The sequence below is a fragment of the Panthera pardus genome, unplaced genomic scaffold, assembly GCF_024362965.1.
Source record: "Panthera pardus isolate Hobbes unplaced genomic scaffold, ASM2436296v1 HiC_scaffold_10, whole genome shotgun sequence".
NCBI lineage: Eukaryota > Metazoa > Chordata > Mammalia > Carnivora > Felidae > Panthera > Panthera pardus.
This window is the reverse complement of record NW_026526655.1, coordinates 31,650,135-31,673,909: the sequence shown is the minus strand read 5'-3', so window position 1 is coordinate 31,673,909 and position 23,775 is coordinate 31,650,135.

Below are 23,775 nucleotides of genomic sequence, written 5' to 3'. Positions count from 1 at the left end.
AATGTTGGAAATAGAAAGCTCACCTAGCCATAAAGGAATTGACTTGACCATCATATCCTCATTGGTAGCGAGGGGAGAGTTGTGTTAACAGTCATGGAGGGATAAGAAAGGGGGACCAGAAAATGGACAGCCTAACTGGGAAGTGTTGACAAATAAACAAATGGCCAAGAGGAGAGGAGACAGAGAGTCTAGCATTATAGAAACCAGGAGAGCTCAGACTCCTACAGATTTTGAGAGGAGGATGGTCAGTAGTTCTAAATGCTGTAGACAGATCAAGGGCAGTGAGAACTGAGAAATGGCATCCGGGAGGCCGAGCTGAGCAACTGGTGACTCGAGGGATGTAGGTAGATGGTAAAACGAAGCGTGTTATTTTCCATCCGTTTTATTGAGCAGGACACTGAGCAACAGAGAAATACCCCCAGGTAAGTCATTTGCAGAAATCAGATCAAAACGCTCTGCCTTCCCAAAGGTCAAGTTATGTCATTGCAAATTAGAGTCCCAGTCACTTGTCTGCAGTCTCCACCATGGTACTGATGCCAGCCCGAGCAATCCTAGGGGACCACACAGGCAAAATGACTCTCGTTTTGGAGGTAGTTTCTTGCACATCTGGTGGCTTCTTTCAGTGCAGAGACTAGTGGGTTGAGTGCCTTCGTTATGCATCTGTAAGGTACTGTGAGGTTTAGGAGGCTGGCACACCATAAATTGTTGTATCATTAATAATAAATAAAGCTCTGCAAGAAACCTGCATTGCAGACATGAGCTACGGTGAAAAAGAGATCCACCATGGGGTGAATTTCATAGGAAGTAGTAGAAAGGATGAATTCTTGGGGGCAGGGGTGGGAAGGAAGAGTTAAACATCTAACATGTGTTGTTACTGACATTTCAAAATACATATATTTTGAGGGTATTGGGAGAAAAAAAATCTGTCTCTAGGCTGGCTCTTCTTATTCTACCGGGCTGTTCACAAACCTGAGGCATAAGTACTGAAAAAGTCTGACGCCAACAAAATGTAGATGAACTGCGGGAACAGACACAAGGCCACAGTGGCAGATCAAAGGGAAGCGGCCTGGGGAGCCGGCTCAGCTAAATATGATGAGGCATTACCATAATGAATTTTGTGAGTAAGCAACTCACTTTAAAATCGCTCCTTTTGATCTGTTAAGAAGGTGTTTACTGTAATCAGGCAAAGGTTTACCTGGCAGGGGAAAGAAAAGAGAAAGAAAGAGGAAATGAGAGGGACAGTTTTCTATCTGGTTTTAAACAATTTTCTTTGCTCTTTTTGGTGTTTAGATCTTTCTCCTAGATCCTTTCCTTCTCTGATTCCCTCAACCTTCTTAGAAAAGCTAACTTAATTTTAATTAAATATTTGGGGTTTTAGTGGTGAGGAAGTGGACGGAAAAGGGATAAACTCTTGCTTTATAAAGTGAATTATGGTTTGAAGCCAAATGAAACTGCAGAAGTCACAATCGCTGGTACAGAGATGAAGTGTGTGAGCGGAGAAAAAAGCACATCTCTGTCCACATAACTGATAAGGCTTCCTTGTTTTTAGCGATTTCTGGGCATTGCTAGGAATGCCCTCTCTCCTTCACCTCAAATGCTGTAACCTGTTGATTCAGAGACACGCAAAGGTCCCAGGAAAGCTAAATGTTCTTTCCATTGGGGAGGGAGGGTGAGTGTCTCTGCTCCATTACATCTGAACGTGTGCATAAGCCCTTGGTACCACTGATGGATGTACCTAAGACTTACTATGCTGACCCTGTGTCAAGTCTTTCCCTTTTCTTTTTTTCCCTCCAATCTTCTTCTCTCCCTGTCCCTCTGAGGGAAGTAGTTTTGGCAATAACAGCTTTTGTCTCCAAACTGTGCACCACGAAATGTGACATCAGCCATCTGTGTCCCCTTATCTACTTCCGTTTGTATTCTTACTATGCAAGGACCAGATGGCACCTGGAAGGTGGGGCCTGCAGGCTGCATCCTTCTTCCAGGAGGACCAGGTCTGGGGACAGTGGATGAGAAAGAAGTGCGAGCTCGGAACCAGCTGTAACTTAATGCTCATGTCATGTCAACAGAAGAGACCTCATCCCTTATTTTTTCTAGAAAAATCTCTTAGGGGAAGCCCTAAGAATATTAAAAAATTGCTTCGGCAAGACAAAGAACGCTTTATATCCTCACAGGATTTGGGTAAAGAACACAAGAGTCTATAAAGTTCCAAGAAAAACAAAAAAAACCAACCACACACCCTCTCTTTGGGTTAGGTTGTGAGGGCAGGTGCCACCAGGGAAATCCAAGGATGGCAACAGGTGGGGCAGGTTGTGTCTCCGGGGAACCCATTCCCTGGGTGCCCTTATTTCAGGTAAAACCCCTTGGACAACAGACATTTTGAAGTCCCTAAGTGACTTAATCCCAACACTTCAATGCTTTTCCCAAGAAAATCTGCTCAGCTCTCCATTCCCAGGGACACCCACACCTTTGAGGGTTTTCCTAAAAGGTGTTGATCAGAGAACCTGGACATGGTGGGCACTGAGATATTTGTTGATGGTACGCTAGTGGTAAGACCACACACACACACAAAGGTCAACTCGGACACTGTTTTCTTTAAAAGAACTTAAAAATAAAAAGCTTAGAAAGTCATAGATAAAGTATTTCAAATTGAGGACAATGGCCTGATTTTAGTGTCTCTGTTCTAAATTATTGGATTTTCTGGCTTTTAAACATTTAAGAAACAATTTTGCAGAAGCAATTTTAAACATCTACAAAGCAAATAAACTTAAATATGGAATCTCTGTATACCCATAACTCTGTGTTAAGTCGTCAACATTTTGCTAGTCTTGTTCCGTCTATATCTCTACCTCCTCCTCCCCTTTACTTGAGTATAATTTCTACGTATGGTTTTGCTAAAATGAATGTATCCTGAGATGCACAAATATTAGCTGCACAACTTTAACAAACGGATATACCCATGCAACTCTTGCCTCTATCGTAAATACCACATTTTCATCTCTCCAGAAAGTCCCCTCAAGACACTACGAAGTCATCTCAGACACTTTTTCCTATTTTAAAAGACATTTCTGTCTGTTTTAAAACATCATGTTAACAGGATCACGTAATGTGTATTTTTCTGTCTTTTTTCTTCACTTTGCATAATGTCTATGAGATTTGCCCATAGGCTTACATATATATGCAGTTCATTACTTTATTGAGTAGTATTTCATTGTATGACTATACCACAGTTTGTTTATCCATTCTTCTCTTGAGGGACACTTGGACTGTTTCCACTTGTTGGCTATTGCAGAGAACACTACAATAAACACTCTTGACCATGTCTTTTGGTGAACATCTATTTTCATTTCAGTTGGACAAGTAACCAGGGATGGAATCATGGAGTCGAAGAATAGGTACACACATAACTTCATAAAAAACTGCCCAACGGTTTTCCAAAATGGCTATATGAAATTACATTCCCACCAGCAGTGTATGGAAGGTTCTGAGTGCTCCACCCTGTTTCACATCTGGTGTTTGCCCGTCTTCTTGCACACCTTGTGGTGGGTGTGTAGTAGGATCTCATTCTGGTTTTAATTGCTTTTCCTCCATAGCTAACGATAATGAATACTTTTTATGTACTTCTTGATTATTTGTATTGTGAAGTGACTGTCCTCTGTGCATTTTAAAAATCGAATTCTTTGACTATTCTACATATAGGCTCTTTGTCAAAAACCAATTGGCCACATAAGTGTACATCTATTTCTCGATTCTCCATTCCATTGTATGTGTTCTTAAGAGAAAGAAGGAGATGAGAAAATATGTGTGTTAGATAAACAAACTTTATTCAGGGATGAGTTATAATGCTGTCAGTTGAGTTCAATGCTAATGGATCAAAAATATATATTCAGTAATTTGTCTTTAAACAAAAACACATAAAACAACATTATGTATTGATTGGTTGATGAAAAGGTTTTGAGCAGAGGCTCACTGGAACCAACTGCATTTCTCCTAGGAGCAGTGATTTCATACTTGCCAATTTAGTGTTCATGGCTAGTTTACAGAATACAACTACTGTGAATAACAAGAATCTACTATATCTATATTATATATATGGAACATATAATATATATATATATATATATATATATATATATACACACACACACACACACACACACACACAAAATATATAGTGTTTTTTCTGAAAGCACTGTATCTGTGTGTGTACATATATATCTGTATATATTTCTGCAATATATATGTTTTATATATATATATACACACACACACACACACATATATATATACATATATATATATTAGATTTACCCACATATGTGCTATTTTGAAATCTTCATTTTTTTATTTCAATGACAGTGTCATTTCTTTTTAGCCAAGTAGAACTTTCTTCAGTATATCTTGACATGTAAATCTGTTAGTAATAAATGTTATTTTTATTCATCTTAAAATAAGCTTTCAATGTTGAAAGATTTTAACTGGATATTTAATAGTTTTTAAATTCTGGGTTAACAGTTTTTATACTTCAGCACTTCAAAAATGTACCATCGTCTTCTGGCTTCCACTGTTTCTTTTGAGAAGTTAGAAATCATTCTTATCATGGTTCTCCTGTATGTAGTGTATCATTGCTTTTGGCATGTATTCAAGATTGTGTCACTATTATTGGTTTTTCAGAAGTTTAACTGTGACATACTTTTCTCTGATTTTCTTTGCATTTATCCTGCTTTGGGTTTATTGAACTACTTGGATCTGTAAATTGATGTCTTTCACCAAATTTGGGAAGTTTAAAGCCATTAATTAATTAGTTAGTTTCAGGAGTAGAATTCAGAGATTCATCACTTACATAATACCCAGTGCTCATCACAAGTGTCCTCCTTAATGCCCATCACCCATTTAGCCCATCCTCCCACCCACCTCCCCTCCAGCAGCCCTTAGTTTATTTTCTATATTTAAGAGTCTTTTATGGTTTGCCTCTCTCTGTTATTATCTTATTTTTTCTCCCTTCCCCTATGTTCATCTGTTTTTAGATTCTACATATGAGTGATATCATGTGGTATTTCTCTAGGCTATTAATTCTTCATGTATTTTTTCTTTCTCATTCTCTCTATTCTCTCTTTTTGGAACTTTAGTTACACATATTCTAATTTTTTGATATTGTAACACAGGTCTTTAAGGTTCTTTTTATCTTTCTCCAATCTTTTTCTGTGTTCTTTAGATACATTTTTTAAATCCACATTCAAGTTTACCAATCTTTTTCTTCTGTCTTCAATCTTAAGTTCATCTTGTAATTTAAAATTTTCCATTATTGTATTTGCTAGCTTTAAATTTTCCTTTTGACTCTTTTTTAATTTTCTGTTTCTCTGCCAGGATTCCCATCTGTTTATGTAACTTGCACACATCCCTCTTTGTCTTTGAACATATTTATTATGTCCACATTGAAGTCTTTGTCTATTTAACTATAACATTTGGATCATTTTAAGGTTGGGTTCTAATAACTGCTTTTTTTTCCTTGGTATGTAATATAATAAAAAATATTTGGTCTTTGTCCGGTTCCTGGCACAGAGTTCCTAAAACTCTTGGGATCTCTTGAGTGTTAAGAGTGTCTGGTATGCCAATAAAATGATTCTTAACTGAGGGCCTCCTAGATAGCTTCAGGGTACAGACTGGTCACCAGAAAAGCAAAGCTCAATTAGAGGGGTGGGAATTTCAGCCCCACCCTCTGACCTCTGGGGAGGTTGAGGGGCTGGAGATTGAGTTCAACCACCAATGGCCAATGATTTAATCAATCGTGCCTACATAATGGAACCTCCATAAAAACCTCTAAACCCTAGGGCTTGGAGAGCTCCCAGGTTGGTGAATACATGAAAGTGCCAGGAGGGTGACATGACCCTCTCTCCCCACCTCCCACCTCCGATTACTTGTCCTATGCACCTCTTCCATTTGGCTGTTTCTGAGTTGTAGCCTTCATAATAAACTGGTAATAGTAAGTAAAGCGCTTTCTTGAGTTCTAGGAGTCTTTCTGAAGAATTATCAACTGGATTTATAGTTGGTCAGTCAGGAGTGTGGTTGGCCCCCACTGAGACTTAAGACTGACATCTGAAGTTGGAGCAGGCTTGTGAGGCTAAGCCCTTTAACTTGTGGAGTCTGCACCAACTCCAGACAGTTCATGTCTGAGAACAGGAGGATTGGTATTGGAAAAGACACCGTGTATTTGGCGTGGCAGAAAAAAACACCATGGATGTCAGAAGTGGGTGTCAGAACCTGAGAGTCACGTTTTCTTAGTTGTTCACACGTTTAGTGACTCACATATTCAGTGAGACTGGACATTATAAACGATATGTTGGAGAGACCCAAGGTTTTATTGTTCTCTCCGAAAAGTGAAATTTGTTAAATAATTCAGTTAGCTCTGCTGGACTCAAACTCCAAATTCTATCTCCTCTGTATCAAACAGGAGCTGAAATCTCTGCTCAATTTTTTAGCTTCTAGATGCTGGTTGTTCTTACAGACTTCCCCAGGGTTTCCTCTAAAAATGAGTGTTTTAGTCTACAGCCTGGGGCCTGGTTAGATTTTTTTAACGTGGATTTGAGGTCTCAGCCTGTCTTAGACTCCCTCCCTTCCATGATTTCCCTCTATGTGGTTATTCTGCCACCCACAAAACCTGTAAGGCTGCAGTTTTCTGTCACTTGAGCCCCTTGTAGATTAGGTGGTACTTTTAGATAAAACGCCACCTGCAAATCTGAACGTTCACAGTGCCTCTTTCCAGGGAAGACATTCCTCTAGTTTCTGCTTGCTTTTGGTCACCCTCCTGAGCCTTCAATAGTTGGGTGTGTTTGTATTTAAATATTGTTTTCCAGATTTTATAACTATTTTTGTGAGTTAGTTTGACCAACGTACTCTACCGTTATTCAGTTAACTTGCTTATAATTTGAAAATGAGATATGTCCTTGAAAGGAGAGAAACAGTACCATAAATACATTATGAATGCTTATTATACATCCTATGATTTCCATTTAATAGCTGGGATTAACTAGTTTGAATTCTGATAATCTGACCAATTTAGGTTTAACAACAATTTAAAGGATCCTGTAGCTTCTAGAAGAGGTTATTCTCAGCCTCAAATAGAAATAGGACACAATGGGTTAAGAAGATGTGGCATATCTATATCTATCTATAGCTATATCTATATCCATATCCATATCTATATATACAGTGGAATACTACTTGGTGGTGAAAAATAACAAAATCTTTCCATCTGCAACAACGTGGATGGAACTAGAGGGTATTATGCTAAGTGAAATAAGTCAGAGAAAGACCAGTATCATATGATTTCACTCATACGTGGAATTTGAGAAACTCAAGAGATGAACACAGGGGAAGAGAAGGAATAATCAGATAAAAACGGAGAGGGAGGCAAACCATAAGAGACTCTTAAATACAGAGCACAAACAGGATTGCTGGTTGGGAGGTGGGTGTGGGGATGGGTTAAATGGGTGATGGGCATTAAGGAGGGCACTTTTCAGGGTGAGTACTGGGTGTCCTATGTACGAGATGAATCACTGGGTTCTACTCCTGAAGCCAAGGCTATACTGTATGTTAACTAACTTGAATTTAAATTAAAAAAAGAAATAAGACAATAATCTCCTTAATAAAAACTTGATATTTCGTTATTTAAAAATAACTTTCATATACATCATCATACTATAGTCAGGAAGGTAAATAACTTGGTTAGTGTTGTGCTAACAGTGCATGACATTGCCCATACCTCTGCTTGGGGAGGACTGTGGCTCCTGGTGTTTCTTTTGCTCAAAGCCCCTCAGACATTTCTGAGCTCTAACAATGACCTACCACACCCTCTGGCCTTCTACAGCTCTCTTTTTTGGTCACTCTGCTCCAGTCATACGGGTCTGATTTCTGTAAACACACAGGCATGCTCACACCTTAGATCCTTTTCCCTTGTTCCTTTCTCTCTGCCTGGAATTCTCTTCCTTTAGATAGTATCCTTGCTAGTTCCCTCTTTTTATTTCAGGTGTTTGTTTAAAAGTTATATTCTAAAAGCAGCCTTAAAAAATAAAATAAAATAAAATATGGGGCACCTGGGTGGCTCATTCGGTTGGGCATCCGATTCAGCTCAGGTCATGATCTCATAGCTGGTGGGTTCGAGCCCCGCATCGGGCTCTGTGCTGACAGCTCAGAGCCTGGAGCCTGCTTCAGATTTGGTATCCCTCTCTCTCTCTGCTCCTTCCCCGTTCTCACTCTTTCTCTCTGTCTCTTAAAAATAAATAAACCTTAAAAAATTGTTTTTTAAAATAAAATAAAATAAAGGCAGCCTTCAATTTCCACTCTAAAATCATTGCTCCCCCAAACCCTTCTAGTCCTGCTTTCCTTATTATAGATCTCTAACATGGTATATAGTTTCTTATTTGTAGTGTTTATTTTCCAGATTTATTTACTAGTTATTTACTAGAACATAAGCTCCACAAAAGGCATAAGCTCTTTTTTGGTTCATTATTGAATCCCTAGACCCTAGGATGATACCAACCACATAGAAGCTGCTAAATAAATGTCTTGAATGGATAAATAAATGAAACCCCTAGATATTATCTGGAACTCTGTCGAATATGCACCATTGAGAACTAACTTTCTCAGCTGACTCATGCACACATGTAGCTTTTGGTATCATTGATGTGTTGCAACCTCATGCTTGTGTTTTCAATTCAGTTCCTACTTTGGGAAATGTTGCTTTTTATTACACCACAGGGAGTTGTACATTATTATTATAAGACAAATACTGTTATTACAAACACCAGTGAAGCCCAAAATTTAGTCCAATGAAAATATTTCTATGCTCTGACCAATGGTCCATTGCCCATAGTAATAGTACTTCGTTGGTCTTGTTATACTGAAATTTTCTTGTATATATCATATATGTGTGTGAAATATATATATATAATCTCAGTACAATCAGTTCTCTTTTTCCAGTCTTTTAGTGGCTTATGATAATGAAAACATCTAACACCTGATTCTGTGACATAATGCAAACTGGAAAAGAAATATAACACAGTGGCTCTGGCTAGTGTAGCACAAATAAGGAGTAAAATATAATTCTCCTAAAAAAAAAATTACAAGGGATTATAATTGGCTCAGCTCTCTGGGGAACAAGAAAAACCAAAAGGGGAAATGTCAGAGGGGATAGAGGATTGGCTTCTGCAGGGGCGCCTTTCTGCCGTGCCCTGCATGCTTGGGCAGCTTTAATGAACCACCCCATCTTTGAGGGAAGTTGGCTCCTGTTTTGTTTTATGTCCAGCCCTTGACCTTAGCAAAATGACCTAGAAGTACTGGCAATGAGATTTCGAATGATGTTGATTACAGTAAATTTCAGCCCAGTGAAAGATCTGGTACCTTCCTAAAGTTCCTCGTGCTGGGATTTGACCTGTGCTATTTTTACAGAGAGCCATCACTGAGCATCAAGGGAATATGTGACTTGCGCAGCAGGAGTAGTTTTCTCTGATTATCGAATCCTTGACAGTCAAAATTACTTTCATTTTCTAATTCTCAAATGCCCCCAGGCAAGCCAACTTTCCCTCCCACTACCTCCCCCGCCCCCCCCCCCCATAAGGGTTCCCTGGGTCCTCCATTTGTTTGCCAGCTCCGGAGCTGTGGGGGGGGGGGGGGGCGGGGGGGAATGCTCATAGTGTCTTACCCAGGTTAGGTAAAAATGTCACTCTACTTTCCATATGTGGGAGTATGAGCATGTAACAACAACTGTAATAGCTACACTATCCTTACTGGCCTCCCTTTCCTCAATTTATACAGCATTTATGATTTTACTTAAGGGACTTAGCCAAACCAGAAATCCTAAACTGGCCAACAGATATAGTGACAAATTAATGGACTGGCCACACAAAGATCTGAAAGCTGCCGAATTTAGTTTACATCGTGGGTATTTGACATACTAAAATTTGGTCTCTCTGACTAAGCTGAAATTCTACCCCACTTCTCAAAACCTTATTTTTGATATTTACTCCCTTTCGTCTAGAGGGATTAATTTCTTTCACATTATTCCTCACCTTGCCTCTTTACTTAGTTACTTAAATATTCCATCCTAACTTTAAGCAAACCATGTTATAACAAATTTCAAATGAAACTAAATATATATTTATTGCATAAGCCAAAATAAGGAAAAAATAAAAATATTACTTCTATCACTTGGAAATGATCACAGGTAATTTTTGGAAGTATTTACTATCTATATACCATGTCATTCATATATATACATAACATGGATATATAGTGATATATATAAGTATTGGTTATAAGAAATTATATATATAACTGTGTATATATTAACCTACTTTAAAAATAATATCTAATACCACCTTTACATTCAATTATATAACCATCTATATCATAATTTTTAATGTCTTCTCAGAGAGGGAGCATCTGTGATTTAGAGCATGGCCTCTGGAGCCAGACTACCTAGGTTCAAGTCCTAGTTGCACTACCTATTAGATTCACGGCCATGATAAATTGTATAACCTCTGTGTAACTCAGCTTCCTCATCTATAAAAAGGAAATAATAGAAGTCCTTTCCTCATAAGGTTCCTGTATAGATTAAATCAATCAGTATTTGCATGGCACCTAGAATTTTGCCTGATACATAGTGAAGTACCACAGAAGCATCCATTTGCACCATCATCATTATCATTCCTTTTGGAGAGGTTGAGCCAGCTTGGACTGCCATAACAGAATACCACAGTCTGGGTACTTTAAACAAAAGAAACTTATTTTCTCACATTTGTGAAGGTGGAAGTCCAAGATCAAGGTGCCAAGAGAATTGGTTTCTGGTGAGGACTCTTTCCTTGCCTAGCAGACAGCTGCCTTCTTGTTGTATCCTCACATGGCCTTTCATGTGGCCTTTTCTCTGGTGTGCATATTCTAGGTACTTCTTCTTGTTCTTAGAAGGAATCTAGTCTTATTGGATTGGGGCCCTACCTTTATGGCCTCATTTAACCTTAATGACCTCCTTAAGGGTGTCCTAGTTTTAAATACAGTCACACTGGGGATTAGGGCTTCAACCTATGAGTTTTAGGGAGCCAAAATTCAGTCTACAATAGGATGTATACTAATTTTGTTATTTTTAGACATTTAGGTTGATTTCTGGTTCTTACCACAAAGATGTTTATGCCTCAACACGGTCCACTACTATTCCCTTAGTGTAAATTCTCATATCCGTTGACACATCAAAAAGCGTGTAGAATATTAAAGCCTTTGAGAAATAGTGCCAAATTGCTCTCCAGAAACGTCTTACCAATTTACATGTCCACTAGCCATATAAGACTAATTTTACTTTCAATTTATTGCAAGAAATACAGTCTTTTTAGATATCACTAAGGCCTGGTGACTTCTCACCATCCCTGCACCTTCACCTCCCCACTTCCTACCATGTACACACACTTATCCCTTGAGAAGAAGTATAACAGAGGCAAATCAAGAAAAGTACATGTTGGCCTACCCATTGTCAATGAGATTTACATCAGTAAGCATCCTATTTACTGGTATAAACCTCAGCAACAGAAACAAAAAATGCAGTTACAGAAAACCCCAGGACCATGGCTGTCCAAAACAGAAGAGGAATTTGGAATTTAGACATCAACAATTAAGACAAACATGTAAACAAGTAGGTTAGTCCAATACGCTCTACCTGTAGGAAAAAAAAAATATCTCAAAAGGAACATAAGATTAAGCAATTTGATCATTGAAAGAGAAAGTGAAAAGTGAAAAGTCCTATTTCACAAACTGAGTAATTTTTTAATGATAAAATAAGCTAAAACACAACTTAAAGACCTACTATGAACATGTTCAAACATGAACAGAGAAGTAGAAAGAATACTAGTGAACACTTTTACATGCACACAGCATAAGCTCAAAATTGTTACCATTTTGTTAACATATTTACTTTATATGCATATATATATAATTTTTTCCCCAAAATTTAGAAATTGATACTTCACTGCTAGATACTATTGTGTGCATCTTTCCAAATAAGGACTCTCTCCTAAATCCATGATTGAAACATTATCATACTTGAACAAAATTAGCAATAGTCTCCGATATCATCCAGTACCCGTCTCCTATTCAAATTTCTCTAATTTTTCCCCAAATACTTTTTATAGCTGTTTTCTTTAAACCAAGAGCTAACCATGTACCAGGCATTGCCTTTGACTGTTATCCCTAAAGTCCTTCTGCGATTTTTCACCTCGTGGGCTCACCATCCAGTGGTGATATGATTGAATGAACTTATTCCATTGGAGGGTGAAAAATGGAATTTTTGTTTTCATTTTAGAGTTGCTCCTGTATTTATTAGGTCAAAATTCTGTGTAAACAAGAACTTTCTCTCATTAACCTATTGTCTAAAATGTTCAAACACATGCTCTATTCTTTGTCTTTTGTTAACCATTTTCATATCAAGAACTTGATGGGAGAGTCACTTCCAATTATGGTAAGCAGCATTATTTTCCTCTATTTTACAATTTAATCATACATCTTAAAGTCAGCTTATCTTCTTTTTTATTCTCAAATTGTCACAGATATTACCAGTGGGAGTTCTTTCAAGCTGTCTTCTAGTCTTTCTGAAATAACCTCATGTCTCTTTTATTCTTTCCTTGCCTCCTAAAGCTATAAAATGTTCTAGGTTCACCTGTTCAACATCAGTTTAGGTTTTATTCATTTTCCCTTCAAAACTTTTTCATCTTTATATTTTCCAAGAAATGTGAAATAAAGAAGCAAATAAATGATTGTGCTTTGGTATCTTGATCTTAGTTTGGGTTTTCCCAAAAGCAAATTCAGGCAATGACTTCAAAACAGGTAAGTTATTTAGGAGCTGATCTCAGGAAGCCAAAGTGAAGAGACCATGGGGCCCCTGGGTGGTTGGGTTGGTTGGGCATCCAACTTCGGCTCAGGTCGTGATCTCGCAGCTCATGAGTTCAAGCCCCACATTGGGCTCTGTGCTGACAGCTCAGAGCCTGGAGCCTGCTTTGGATTCCGTGTCTCCCTTTCTCTCTGTTCCTCCCCTGCTCAAACTCTATGTGTGTGTGTCTCTCTCTCAAAAATAAATAAACATTAAAAAAATTCAAAGTGAAGAGACCAGGAAATTGAGACATAAAAGGGGAATAGCAAAACACATTTGTGTTGGTGGCCTACTTATCATTGTGGGCAACAAGCTCAATCCCCTGGGGACCTTTTATAAAAACTCCTGTAGAAAAGAACATTCATTTCCTCAGAATAGTCCACTGAAGAAATGGGGAGCTGAGATATTTATCAGTTGCATTTTCTCATTTGTTGAGTGTTGCCCTGGGAGCATTAACTGTTGAACTGGAGAAAACACTGAGGTGGAGAAGCAAAACTCAGGTGCTCAACATAGGAAGTTACCAATGTGCTAAAGTTACAGATGAGCCAAAGAGATGCCGCAAGGCATTGAGAGCATCTACTACATGGGAAAGTGAAGTTGATGCCTCTTTGACTATATATGTTCTATTCCTTTTCTTTGTTTCTTGACCCATGGTCTCTAACACTTTGAATGCCAACTATATCTAGATCCAGAAGTGTTCAAGTGGGAAGATTTCCCTGCTTCGTCTGCTTTCTAAAATCTTTCTGCTTTCATAAAATCCATGGTGTTCTATGCCAACTGAATGGCTGTATTTAACTTACACTGCTTCCTGAGTTTTACATCCACATTTCCAAGTGTCTATTATGTACATCCAATTGGATGTCCCATAGATTCCTCAAATCCATCATGTCCCAAACTGGTTAGCGCCTTCCTCCTGAATCCACTTCCTCTCTAGTGGTAGTGTGAATTGCACTACCATCTACCCAGATACCAAAGCCAGAAGTTAGGCTTTGGCTTTGATGATTTATTCTCACCACAAGCCATCAATTATCTTTTGCATTCCAAGTGCTTTTCAAACCCATCTATGTCCCTTCATTACCACTGCCTCAATTTTACTTGAGGCATATTCTCTTACCTTGATTAGTGTGGCAGTCTCCAAACTAATTCTCCAAATGTTGCTGCTTCTAATCCCTTCTCCACATTCAAGCCAGGTGATCTCTCTAGAAGGCAGCAAAAGCAACTGATCTTAACACTATTTTGCAGAATCCTTTGTTGATTTCTGTTTGCTTTAAGTATAAAGCTAAGTCTTTCAAGTGATTGAAATGCCCTTTGTGGTATAGCTCTTGTTTGAACTTCTCTGCCTTCTAATCTGTCACCATCACCTGCTCTAAATCCCCACCCAACTACATGGCCACACACTGCCCTTGGGCACACTACTCTGGTTCTGGGGCTTCTCTGAGGTCCTGCAATGCACCAGTCTGTGCCTCTCTCTCTCTCTCTCTCTCTCTCTCTCTCACCCTCCCTCCCATCCCCCAACTTTACTTTCAGCTTGGAACACTCATCCTACTATTCTCTGTTATGCCCAGAATTCGTGATCCCCAAAGACCACCAGGGAGCCGAGTCCGATGTAAAAGCAAAAGAGCCTTTATTTGAGCTAGCTCGAGCTCAATCCTCTACCTGCACTGACGCAGCGGTGAGATACCAGATACCGGGGAGAGAGAGTTTCAAAAGGACAAAGGTTTTATTGGAGCCTAGGGACAGTTGGTGAGGTAATGGCTGTGGCCTCAGCTGATTGGCTGGGGAAGGGTTGGAGTCCTGTTAGGCAGGTGAGCGGGAGGTTACTCAAGGGGAGGAGGCGTGGTCAAGGTGAAGGACACAGAACAAGATGGAGTCGGCCGGCATAGGCCCGCCCTTTCATTCTCCACCTGGCTGACTTTTACCCTATCTTCAGGTCTCAGAAGACATATCTTTGAGGCCTCTGATATGTGCTCTCCCAGTACCACATGCTTCTTGTAACCACCCCTTGCCTCAGTTTCCATGTCTATAAATTGAATATAATGAGAGTATCCACCTTGTACGATGATTGTGAGGATTAAAAGAGTTGATATATACAAAATACTTACTAAGTACTCAAGAAATACTAGCTGCTAGTATTATTATCATCATTATTATAATTTCAAACTAAATGGCATACTTAATTGTCTGTCTTCCGAAAGGGACAGAAAGTTCCACGAGAATAGCAGCTTTATACCTATCTTGTTCACAACTGTATCTCCTGCACTGTGTTCATTGTCACATGGCAGGGAGTCAGTATTTGTCTCGTAGATAAATGGATGGAACAAGAATATGGTAGCCTGATGCAAGGTGACTTCCCAAAGGCTTAAGGAGAGGTAGAGAAGCGAATGCATGTGTAAATGACTCTCATGTTGGGAGAGGTGGGCAAGTCTGGTGGTACACGCTCAGGTTTTCAGGGACAGCATGTAGCAATCACTTACGAAGGGGAACTTTAATAATTTTATATAATCCTCACAACGGTCCTGTGAAGACCATGGTTTTACTGAAGAGGAATCTGAGTAGAAGAAAGATTACATGACTGGTCTGGAGTTCCAAGCAAGTGACAGAATGAAGATGTCTGTCCAGGCTCTTAGCTGATCCCTTCCCTAGCTGCGTTCTGGAAACTTGGGTGCTGCAGTATGTTAATAAATGTTAGTGAGGATTTTGGGGGCACAGATAAATTTGGGGACCACAGAATGAAATAGTAGTGACTGCGGTTATGGTCAGTTTGCTGCAGAGCTGTTCAAAGACTTTAAAATGCCAGTGTGAATTGTGACTCTCCAAGAAGAGAATGTGTTTCCCCAGCTTACTTGAATGGAGATCCCTATCTTCCCAGAGCTTTCCTGGGAAACAGCCATGGCCCTTGCTCAGCCTTCTACTCATATTGCCTACCTCCCTTCTAACTCCAAGATTTGGTCATTTCTGGGGCACTTGGGTGGCTCAGTCCATCGGGCATCTGACTCAATTTTGGTTCAGGTCATGATCCCATGATGCCAGTGTTGTGGGATCAAGCTGCATGTCAGGCTCCCTACTGAGTGTGGAGCCCACTTAAGATTCTCTCTCTCTCTCTCTCTCTCTCTCTCTCTCTCTCTCTTCTACCCGCCCCCCCCGTCCCCGCTTGCTGTCTCTCTCTGTAAAAAAAAAAAAAAAAAAAAAAAAAAAAAAAAAACAAAAGGATTTGGTCTTTTCTAATCCTTCAAGTTTTAAGTTTAGTAACTAGGATTCATTAGTGAAAACATAATCCCTGTTTAATCCTCTCGTGATTTAACAGTTATTTGTTAAACACGTATGATATGCTTGGTGCTCTGCTATATGCTGTGCCATACCACAAACCATGAAAAGGTTCCTGTTCTTGTGACAATATTACTACTGAGAGAAGCAACACAAACAATGACAATGACAACATAAGCCATACGGTACCGTGCTTTGTTTTTAGCGAAGTGCATTCAGAGCTTACCTCTCGCTTGCTGCCTGATGGGATGGATGCAGTGGTACTACTGGGCCCCATATAACGGGTTTCACAGGATGTAATCCTAAGGAGTGAGGTGAATCGCTCAGTCACATCCATCTGGGGTGTTTATTTGCAGCTTTCCCTCAACTTTCCAGTATGGTAGATTTCCTCTTTTCATACCCATCTGAAACGATAGAAACTCTATCACGATATTTATAGAATGATGGAAGTAGAATGGACCTGGGTGATTTTTAAAAGCCAATCTCCCATTTTACAGTCCAAGGAGGCTCAGTGATATGCCTAAGGTCCCCCCCTGCCGTGCGCTCATGAGCACAACGATAAGAAATGGCTCTCTGCTATCTACCATGCATGATCCACTATCCAAAGCATCTCTGATTTTTAATTCTACCACTGTTTCGTGAAAAGTACCTTCATTTTATCCCCGCCTTAGTATTGGGCCTGCACCCACTCAGACGTCTGTTTGTCTCTGTCATCACTATCCTGAGTGGGTCTTGTTTATTCCTCTATTGTTTGAGGAGATTTGGAAAGGAGTGAAACTGTTAAGTCTTTACACTGGCAGTGATCTTTAAGACCCATAAAAGATTAATTACCAAGGGAACCTATAACTTTGCATGATCAAACTAAAAATTCTATTTTTATGGCTGCCTGTGTTTTATCCTCTATAAATTTTATAATAATGATTAGGCTCAGAGTCTGAACATAATTTACATACATCAACATGCTCACACTGTCCTTATAGCCAGTGAAACACCTGCAGCAAATACGAGCAAGCAGAAAGCTCCCAAGCTCTCCGAGGCGTTAATCAATGCAAGCTCTCGAAGGAAAAGAGACACACACACTGAGACAGAGAGAGACGGGGAGAGTCTGACCGGGCTGGGGGCTCCTGTAACCACCGTCGTGTGGCCTGCAGTGTTCACACAGGAACAGTGCCTTCTGCACTTGTCAGAAATACACTTACTTCGGCTTTTTCCTCCCTTCCCAAGGTGATCAGCCTTATTTCCCAGAAATGCTTTTTCTCTTCCACTGACCAGAAACTCTTTAGAAGTGTCAGCACAGGAAGGACTTTAGAGAATGTGGCTATTTAACACGACTGGTTTCTCCCACCCGTGCCCAGAATATGTTCCAGTCTATAGATAGATGCGGCGCATGTCCCCTGAGTCCCTGCAGCACCTCCCTCTCCTCTGGCCTCCCACTTACTCTACCTTGGATTGATTTTGCCTCCTAGCGAAGAGCTAAAGGTTATCAGGCAGGGATTTAAGTCCGGGCACGCTGGCAGACGTGTACCAAGGCAACGGCAGCTGCAAATAGCGTATGGTACAAGCTTTCAGGGTAAACATCAATTTCTCCAATTTGCTATAGCCTGAGAACCTTATAAGCCTAGCGAATGAATTGTGAGTGTGGGTTTTGTGCTGGATGGATGGAGCAGGCTTGTTTCTATAAAGCTCTGTTAATGTACACTGAGTCCTCAGCTTAAATATCATGAAGGAGTAAGAAGTCACAGCTGTTTCATTCGCCACCCTCTTTACCTGTGCCAGTTTCAATCTTCTTGGACAAAGGCTGCCTTGGCGATCTCTCACCTGGATTCGGTTTCATTCTGATGGGAGAGGAGGCCAGAGCTTGTCCCCAGACACCAGGGCTCGCCCCTCATCTCTCTGCTTATTGAACCCCCATCTCCATCTTCAAATGCACCACCTGGCCTTCAGCTCAATATATGCTTTTGAATTTTTAAAAGTTTATTTTAAAACTGTGTACGTGCAGTTTAAATCATCCATGTCATTTCATGAAGGACTTTATAACCTATATCACTTACTCTGGTTTAACAAATTTTCCAAAACTTTCCAGCACACATAACAAACTTTGATACTGACTTAAATACCTTCATTTAAGTTGACAAATACATTTTTTCCCTTCCAAGTATGGATGGTTTACAAGTTCACCAATTGGCCGCTAATTTGTTTTCTGAGAAACCGTATAGGACTTACTTTATGTTCACAAAATATGGTTGTCAGAGAAAGTGAAATTCCGATAACCACACGTATCGAAAATAAACACTGTGCAAGTATTTGGATGCAACTGAATAAGAAAATGTGCACTTTGGATAAAAACACATAATTTTATGTATTGAAATCATTGTGTACAAATTTGGGTTAAAAGAAGGTAGCGTAAGGTGTAATTCAATAGGAACCCCGAGACCCATTATAATGATTCGTGTTCGAGTGTTTCCTCAGCTCTTCCCATTCTTTCTCAGAGAATATCCATGAACTCCTCCCTATGCTATGAAATATTTCCTGTTGCTATGAGATGCTCTATTTACCATAACAGGCGCTGAGGTCTTTCCGTGTGCTAGGCACTATGTTAAATGCTTTACACGGACCATCTTGTTTAATACCTACACTTTTAAGAAATAGGTAGAATTATCACTCCCATTTTCTAGATGAGGAAACTAAGGCCAAAGTGAAATCGCTAGGCCAAAGTCATAGCACTGGTGAGTGCTGCAGTTTAGATCCACACTCAGCCTAAACCCATTCAGGACGTTCCTGTTTGTATCTGGACTTTTACATTGGACACAGCTTCCCCAGAGCTGGGCGTTCATTATGCGCCTTTGTTTCCCCCTGTGTGCCCAGAACACCCAAATATTTGTTAATTTTAAAGGGCCAAAGCAATTCCAGGAAAAGCCCCAATAACAATATAAAACCAGCAGGCCTAGAAATACAATTCTCCCAAAGGAGATAGAGCTCTTCTTCCTGATCATGTTAAAAGACTAGAATACGATCATTTGGTTTAAGGACAACCTTAAATAAAAGTCTCATTAATCAGAATGAGTCTTCCCACAATAATGAGCCCTGGATTGAATTTTAGAACCCTCTTTATGCTTTGTTAATAACAAAGCTGTTATAAAAATAATTTGATAAGACAGACCGTTGCAATGGTGTCACTTAGCTGTAAAAAGGGTTCCTTAGCCTGGTGTCTGAGCATACCCAACTTACGTAATGCTAACATAATGGATTATGCATATTGGATCGGGTTAAAAAGGAAACCCAGTGAAGTATTACAGCAATTTAAAAAATATATATCAGGGCTTGTTCAGCACAGATATTTAAAATTTAAACCTGTTTAAATATTCAACTGAAACTAAAATAAAATTCTGAAAAATGGTATTCAATAGAAAAGCTCCATTAAGAATAAAAATGCTTTTCCAAACCCATTTAGTTCTAATGGAAACCCATCGAATGACGTTCTCATTGTTACCGCGCCAGCCAAGGGAAAAATTACACATAGGTTTCGGTAGGAGGAAATCCGCTGGACTTCTTGTGGCACAAGCTTCCCTTGGAGAAGTCAGAGAAAAGAGATGCTTCAGACCAACCCTCAGATCAGGCCACGAGTTGTTTAAAATGGTCTGGAGCTTTCTTAAATAGCATCTTCTCATTTGTCCCCTTGCTTCAGTGAAACCTCATTATACGTCCACATCAGATGTAATCCTAAAAAGAAAAAAAATTGGCACTTCTTGCTGCGATATCAGGATACTGACCAATTTGCCTCCTGAGAGCCAAGCTTTATTTCTCCGATAAACATCCTGCAGGATGTTTTTATTCAATTAATTGGAATGATTGCTTACACAGAAATGTACCGCTTTATCAAGGTCTGCTTGAATATCAGGCTTGGGCTGAGCCCCAGCATTTTTGTTCCTGAGTTCTCCTAACGGCAAATGCATGTGGATTTTGCAGCACAATTAAAACAATCAGCAGGAATTAGCCTGTTTGGTGCCTCCACTCAAATAGCAAACACAGAGAGGTAAATAGGGAAATGTATGTGTACGTGAAAGAAGCGTTCCAGAGATGGAGGGAAGGCTTTTAGGAGACATAAAATGGAAGGTATTATGGGAAGAAATATAGGATAATATAAACAGAGTCTCTAATCCTGAGGACTGTAAATCCCTTTTCCTTAATTGGTTTAGAAACTGTGGTCTGTAAAGTGAGACGGAGGGCTCTGGCTGCCTTTCTTCTTTGCTGCCCGGAATCACATTAAGTGGAAAACAATAGCGGGGCTGACAGCTCCCTTTCTGTGGGGCATTTACAGCTAATGTGCTATTGAGACTAATACAATTACACGGGATTAGCACGCTGCCAACCCGGCTCAGATTGGAGGATTCTCTTCTAGGTGGAGGGACCTGGGCTCTCTCGGAGGAAGGTCTGGAGGTCTGAGAGGGGTGGTGCATCAAGTGTACCTTTCTCCTCATTATTCTAAAATCCAGGCGAGTAACCATGACTTTGTGATTTACTCAAGATCTTGATTACGAATTCTAATCCAAACAAAATCCTAGTTGGAGTTTTTCATTGCTGCTTTATGCTAGTTGGCTTGTTTTTAAAGATTCATAATAAATCTAGAAACTTCCTGCTAGGAGTACACCTTTCCACTTGTGCTCCGTGTGTGCTTCACTTCTGTTTTCCAAGATGGGGCGGGGGCGGGGGGTGGGGGCGGAGGCGGGAGGGGACCTGTATTTAGGAATTCAGGAATCACTACTGCTCAGATCATCATTCCCTGGTATCCACTTGCATTCTCTTGGCAAATCTGAGCCGACAGATAACACTGGGGTTTTTACAAAATGACTACAGAAATCTACTGTACCTACGTGGTAGATTGTACAGAATGACTGTAGAAATCTGCTACGATGACTATAGAATTAAGAAACTAATTCAAGGTTTTCTTTCTTTCTTTTTAAATAAATATATACATACATGTTTGTTTGTTTGTTTGTTTGTTTATGTCTACACCCAACATGGGGCTCAAACTTACAACCCCAAGATCAAGAGTCGCATGCTCTACCGACTGAGGTAGCCAGGTGCCCCTAATTCAGGGTTCTCTTAAGTATCCCTGGGAACCTGACGTTGGTCTCACGCTACACAAAGGAAAGCTGTTTATCAAGGGAATAAATGAGAAGGACACAGTGTTTTGGAAAAATAACTTTTTTTAAAAACACTGCCCATTTCCTCCTTAGGCACCTTAAAACTATCTCCAAGAAAATGAGCATGTTGTTAGCTATCCAGTGCTATGTCTCTCTATCATTCAGTAACTAGTTCCAACTATTTTTATTCTTATAATTTAAAAAAAAATAGCAAATATGACATGCTTGTTACATCCCCAGCATGGTGCAACAATACTTTTCTAATTTAATTCCAAAGCTGTCAGTCCTAAATAAGTGCCCCTAGTGAATGCTTTAGTTCCCCCATCTATATGGTCTATTCAAATGATCACTCCATTTTGAGCAGCTTTCTCAAGATCAGAGTTATCGGTCTGATGGTCCAGAAATGTCGAAGAACCTTTGGTCTGACACTCTTTTCGGTGATGGTATTTTCTTCAAAAGGCCCATGTTTCAAGGCAAATGTGACCATTTGAAAGTTAACTGAATGTTACAATTTGTCTCTGAATGTGAGGCCTAAAATGAACACGATTCTGGTGCCTCTGATGCAGGTGTGGGAAGTAGGGAAAGGAAGAAGAAAAGTCTAATAAGACAAGGTAAAGACAGACATTAAGGGTTTCACGTGTTAATTAGTATGAATTTTACCCAGTTCTGAGAAAGATAGCAAAAGGATTCTTTTTGGCTTGCTTTTGATTTAGTGCTCTCGCTTGTACCTGGCTTGTGCATCATACAGAGAAGTCTGGAGTCCCTTCTTCAGGTCTGGAAGGGAGCATTCCTTCAGTTCTTCAAGGGAGGGACTCCTTTCTCCCTTTCCGCCAAAGGCCTGGTTCGCGGAGGGGGGCAACACTGATGCCAGGCATTTTACATCAAAGCCGACGATGCGCAGGCCAGTCCTAACTGGGGAAGAATGAAATATTCATTTGGTTGGTTGGTGAGGAACCCATGGCTTAGAAAGTTGAAGTCGTTTGTACACAGACTGGGCCTGAATTCCAGTGATTCTCTTTTACTTCCTTCCACACACGGTTCTGTGCTGTTTCCCACCACCATCACCACCGCCGTGACCACTATCTGTGAAAGCCTTGTTCTTTGCCAGGCGCTGGGCTAATCACCTGCACACATTGTCTCCTACATGCATCGCAACAACCCTGCAAGGCAGGTAGGTATTTTTGTGCCCACTTTGTAGAAAAGAAAACTGAGTTTCAGAGAAGTTTCAGTGACTTGCCTGAAGCCATGCCTCCAGAAATATCAAATTCAGGGTTCCAACTCAAGACTCTGTCAAACTGGAACTTATCCTTTCCATTACATCGTGATACCTTAAACAAATTTTTTTTTTAATGTTTGCTTATGTTTTTGAGAGAGACAGAGTGTGAGTAGGGGAGGGATAGAGACAAAGAATCTGAAGCAGGCTCCAGGCTCCAAGCCAGCAGCACAGAGCCGGGTGCAGGGCTTGAACCCACAAACTGTGGTTTCAGACCTGAGCCGATGTCGGACGCTCAACCGACTGAGCAACCCAAGTGCCCCATCGTGATACCTTTTTAGCTATTATACGACTGGTAGGAATGTGTGATGCTGTGTCTGTGGGTTTGCCACACCCAGAATCAATTCCTTTGAGTGCTCATTGGGGAATCCTAATCCCTGCCTCAGGAATAGGCACATGACCAAATCTTATCAAAAAAGTGTTTGTCCCCTGGCCACAGTGACTGACAGGGCCAGCTTTATGGGCCTAAGACCTGTGTGGTCTCACAGGACCCTGACTTCAGAAAGGTCCCACCCTTGATTAAATGTTCAGTGGTTGCCATCTTGAAATTCTTAGTAATTTTTTAACAAGGGGCCTTACATTTTCATTTTGCATTGGGCCCCACAGATTGTGTTTTTGGTCCTGGTAATTGGTCTCGTCCTAGCACATAAAGCAACAATCTACACCAATGAGGCTCAATTCCAGAACTTTGCTGGACTTTTTGAGAAAGTTCTACTTTCTATTGAAGTGGTAAGCCTGGAGCTTCTGGAGGCCATGATGTGCACAATCTGCCTGAGAATGAAGCCAGAGGAGAGCAGAGCTGAGGGTGTCTTGACTAAATCACTGGAGTTCCTGGGCCTAACCCATTCCCCTACTATTTTTTGCCTAAGTCAGTTCAGGCTAGGTGTTTCTGCAACCCCCAAAAGCTCTAACTAGTGCTGTTGCAGACTGTCTTCTCCAGAGAAGTACTGAGGCAGGGTTTAGGGTAGAGGATGTTTATTAGGATACATTCATAAAGGGAGGGGGAAGAAGCAGGGTTGGGTGGAGGAAGAGGTCAAACTTCTGCCTCTTGCAGGCCCAGTGAAGCCTCAGCCAACCTGACAGTGAGCTCTGGATAGAATATTGCTTGTCAGAGGTATCCCATGTCAGGCCAAGGTGGCCAGAACTTCACAGCCTGACTACTCAGTCTCCAGATGGAGCTGTCCCAGGAA